Below are 5,179 nucleotides of genomic sequence, written 5' to 3' on the forward strand. Positions count from 1 at the left end.
GCTGCTGAATTCACATCAGCTCACACACACTTTCTATCTTCACCTGCAGAGGAAACACACATCATTCATCTGCACATCAACTCTGATCATCCTTTACATCATTAGAGCTGGAAAAAGATCAGCTGCTCCTCCTCTGATTGGCTCTTCTTCTCTGCTTCATATCAGTGTCAGGTGAATGCAGTCAGACAGCAGAGAGGCAGGGGAAGCTGCCATCAGCTGCTGCACTTCTACTATCAGTCCACTAGATGGAGACATGGAGCAACATTTACATTCACTGATTCAACCTGAACAGGAAGTATTTTAGTTAGTTAATAATCTCTACAATAAGTGTGACCTGAACAAGTGGATTATCTGCTCCGTCAAAATCTGACTGAATCAAAGACATTTTAAGAATAATATTTCAATTTGAAACAAAGCAGCAAGAAACTGTTCTGTTTGACATTAATGGTTGAGACTGGAGTTTGATTCCTGGAAATAAAATGATGAATGATTTTGTTTAGAGAATAAAATAAAGAAACATCAAGCTGTTCATCATGTTTTTCTTCCAATTTATCAATAATTTAATAATCCTGTAGATTAGCTTTCAAACAGCAGAGATGAAACTTTGAGCTGAATTTAAAAGGGAACATTTTCTCTAAATATCATAGAACCGAAATAAGTAGGAAAGTTTCTGTAGATAAACTTCAAGTAGAAAACAAAACAGACTTACAGTTTGTTCACACTGTCCAAAGAGTTGAAGACAAACATCTGAACAACAGACTGAGACCCAACAGAACCGCAGGAGAACCAGACTAATGCCACACCTGTACAGAGACACAACAGAACTGGACTTTTACCTGACATAAACCACATGAGTTCAAAGTCAAGGCGTTATAAATGTTGCATAAGTGATTATATGACAGCTCACCTGGTTTGTAGTTTCTTCTTTCAGAGCAGCAGAACCAGGAAGTAGAAGGTCTGCAGTGAAATCAGAGGCAGGTTGATAAATCTTCATGAGACAGGAGAGAAGTTCTGATGAAAATGTTTCATGATGGAGTCATGAGGAGAAATGAGCCCAGAGAAAAGAACAGCTGGTTGCTTCCTGCTGCTGTAACTGGTCAGAATATAATTACAAGCAGAAAATAATCAGAAAAATTAAACTAAACTATAATTCTTAACATCACCACAGTACTGCAGCTAAAACCACACATTGTTCTAATGCAGATTATTCCTAAAGCTCCTATATAATCATTGATCATTATGTTAGTGTGGTGAGCAGAGTGAGGACAGTCTCTGTTTAAAACCAGGATCAGCTGAGGAGGTTCTGCTGATCCAGGTTGAAACCCTGATTTCATTTCAATCATCAACCTGAATTTAAAGTCAGAGTCAGATCAAGCAGCAGAGAGGTGGCAGCTTGTTCCAGACTCATTATTTACACATGCAGCTGTTTTCCAGCTGTTCTCCACAGCTGGAGGGAGGGGGGATGTTTGGGAGGAGAGAACCTGAACATTCAACCTCCAGGTTTCACAGCTGGATTCTGACCTCAGCAGCTGGAACAATGACACAGATGAAACCAGTGACTCCTGAAAAATGGGATGTTTGGATCTGAGCAGGTCTGCAGATTCCACTGACTGGGATTTATTCAGAAAATGTCTCAGAGCTGAGAAGAGCTGAGCTTCTTTAGACTGAATGCTGGGAAATCTGCCCTCCTCCCATTCAGTGATGTTCAGGTTCTGAACTTTAAAAACTAAAATCAGTTGGAAACATCAGGAATTTTGTCCACTAATAGTGATAATAATAAAACCAAACACTTCTGCTGTTAATTTAGTAAAGTCGCCATCTTGTTTTTTAAAATTTTTTTCTCTTTTTAACAAATCAAACTGATTAGACTTATTATTTTGAAGCAACAACCATTAGTTTAATTTATTGATTATGTTATTGGCAAACTAATATAAACTAAAACTGATGTATGGAGGATCAAACATGCCTCAGTCAAGATAATCACCATTCATATCATAATTATCACCATAACAACATAAGCTAACAAAGCTAACATCTTGTATTCCACATATATAAAGATTGTAATTTTTAGATTAAAATATATAGAAAATTATATATTTATGTCCAGTTTTATTTGCTATAACAGAGTTTTAGGGCCACACTAAGGAAAAATATACAAATAAAATTACAAAGTAAGTGTGTCTGTTTGGTGGGAATATTATTCTAAGTTAACATCTGCTGATCATGTTACATTAAATGCTTGTGAATCTCACCAACAGAACCTGTTTGGGTTAAACACACAAGGTAGGAAGTTGTTTTCCTGCAGCTGCTTGGGAACCAGACTGTCTCTCCATGTTTTGGATCCTTATCCTTGATATAAAACCTGCATGTTGACTCTGCCTGTTAGAGCTTTTCACTCTGAACTGCTTCATTATTGATTGTCTTACAAGCTCTCTGTATTGTGCACAATATACAGATAAACCTGATTGAGTGATTTCATCTAACAGAGCTTGGAAATTAATTTCTTCCACAACAACTTGGTGCCAACCTGGACACTCGGCTCCAGCCTCAAACCTGGATTAGGATTAAAGAGAGACGAGGGCTGCTGGTCGGCTCCACGGCTCCAACGCTGAGATCAACAAACTCAATCCACTGATATCTGGTGAGACTCTCACTCAGGTAATAAATTAACTTAAAAACTCTAAATGACAGAATCTAAAATAGTAAAGGATCTGATAAACCTTTCTCCCTGAGGATTGAGATTGACCAGATTAATAGAGATTACAAAGGAAAAGAATTTAAAAAAGAAGAAAAGTAAGAGAAGAAGAGAAGACAGATCTTTGTAAAAGTGAAAGATTATTTTCTTGAAGATACCTGTAAGGGTGTCTGTCGAAGAAATTGAGAACTTACAGAGATTTTATTGGTTTTCTTGGAAAACTGAAGAAAAAACCTTGATAGAGTTTTGATGGAACCACAGGTTCTAGGATGAGTCCTAGTTAAAGTCCTTATCGGAGAATAAGGCAGGTATTTACTGGAGTTTTGGTTTTTAAATTCAGGGAACCAAACCTTTAGAGAATCCTAAAGACGTTTATCAGAAATAAAGACCCTCTTAGAGGATTAAGAGGCAGAGCGACCACAAAGCTGATTGGTTTGATTCTGTGAAGACGTTTGCAGCCTAAAGAGGAAATCCCACCTATTCAGAAGAATTGGCCTGAGTGGTTCCAGGGTCTTTTCTCCTCCTCAGGGTGAATTGTTTCACTATATAATAATGAAATAGTCAGAAAAAAGTCTGCATGGTGTGAATGAATGGATAAAAAGTGTCATTTTTCTTGCAGGTGGTTCATTGAAGCTGAACGTTTTGAAAGGAAGAGAAAGAGAATTAGAAGCAGAGGAAGTGAACTGGGGCAAAGAAATCAGAAACAAAGAGTTTAGTTCATCTGGAGAAACACGAGGAAAGTTTGGATGAAAGAGAGAGAACGAAGAGAAAGACAGAAAAATGATAAACAAATGGAAATGCTTCTATTACTGAACATAAATCTTTTGTCAATAAATTACAGGCCTTAATATGTTTTATGTTTTTGTGTGTTTGAATAAGCAAATTATTTTATTCCTTAAAAGGATGAATAATAAGTGACTAAAACAAAATAAACCAAATCGATTTCTATTTGCTTCTTTTTTCCTCTGTCTGAGCCTTGCTGCGGTGCATCTGACCTCTGACCTCAACTCCTCAACCCTGTCCTCCATGGACCAGATGATGTCCCTCTCACACCACCAGCTGATGAAAGTAGATCCAGTGGATCCAGTGGATCAAGAAGATCAGGAAGATGAAGAAAACCTTCATCACCTCCAGCCACTGAAGTGTCTGTTGATCCTGATTTTTATTTTTGACACCAGAGAACTGATGAAACATTTCCATTCAGGGGACGACTGTCAGGTCTCCTGTTGGACATTTGGACTGAAACTGTGTGTGACTGAGCTTTAACAACCTCCGCTGGTCTGCTGTCCAGTATCAGCGTAGAGAAAGAAAAGATAAACATGATTCAAAGCTGTGAGAGGAGAAGACACCACTCTGAACTGGTGATGCTTGTTTCATCTGTGGACAACATGGACATTGACTGAGGGACGATCTGGACCAGCCAGAAATCCAAGACCAGAACCAGTTGGACTGACAGGGAGCCGGAGGAGAGAGACGGGGAGGATTTCACTGCAGCGACGCCGACAGCAGGAGGGAGAGAGAGAAGAGAAAGGAGAGATTTAAGATAAGTTACTCACACACACACACACACACACACGCACACACACACACTACAACGAAGACTGCTGGCTTACTAACCCCGCTCATATTTAGAAATTCTTTAGAAAGAAAAGAATGACTACAATAGAGTTTTTATGCTCAATAAATAGAGAAACTCTTTCAATTGTTCCTGTTAATTCTAAGTCCTGAACAGAAGGACCAACACTAATGACCCTCTAAGGGTCCATGAACCATAGATTGAGAAACTGTGAAGGGAAACTGCAATCACTTTAGTTCTGCAATGAACTAACAAAATTATGCCATTGAATTACAGCAAGTAAAACAGATAGAGAACATTCTAAACAAAAAATGGTTTTGAAATAAATGTTTTAAAATCAATAAATAAAAACTGAATAGTTTTAGACAAAGACAGTAAATTTAATGTTGAATAGGAATAAAGTCAAAGTTTCTCCTGGATTCTAAATGTTTTGAAAACTTCTGACACTCAGATGGTTGAGATTTATTTTGTTCTCCTTTTTGAAGATCTATGCTGTAGTTACATATTAGTATGGGAATAAACAAAACATCTTTCAGGGTTAAGAATTAGAGATCATTAATACTGCAGTGTTTACAACATTTTGGTATACCATATAATATTTGTTGTATTGAAATTGAATAGAAGGAAATTATTATAAAATAAAGCTGTGATACATTTGAACTAAGAGGTTAAAAAGACTTTTTGTTTTCCTGGAAATATTTGTTATAACAAAACCTAAAATTAGTGAAGCTTCAGCAGAAACTTGATCAATTTGTTGCTGTGATCCTAAATTATATTGAGATTTCTTGTTTGACTGTGAACACATAACTTAAAACAGGATCCTGTAGATTAGAGTTCAATTCAAACATTAAAATATGTTAAAAGGAGAAAAATTAGAGAATCTTGAAGCTTCAGTAAATTTGATAATT

The sequence above is a fragment of the Xiphophorus maculatus genome, chromosome 8, assembly GCF_002775205.1.
Source record: "Xiphophorus maculatus strain JP 163 A chromosome 8, X_maculatus-5.0-male, whole genome shotgun sequence".
NCBI lineage: Eukaryota > Metazoa > Chordata > Actinopteri > Cyprinodontiformes > Poeciliidae > Xiphophorus > Xiphophorus maculatus.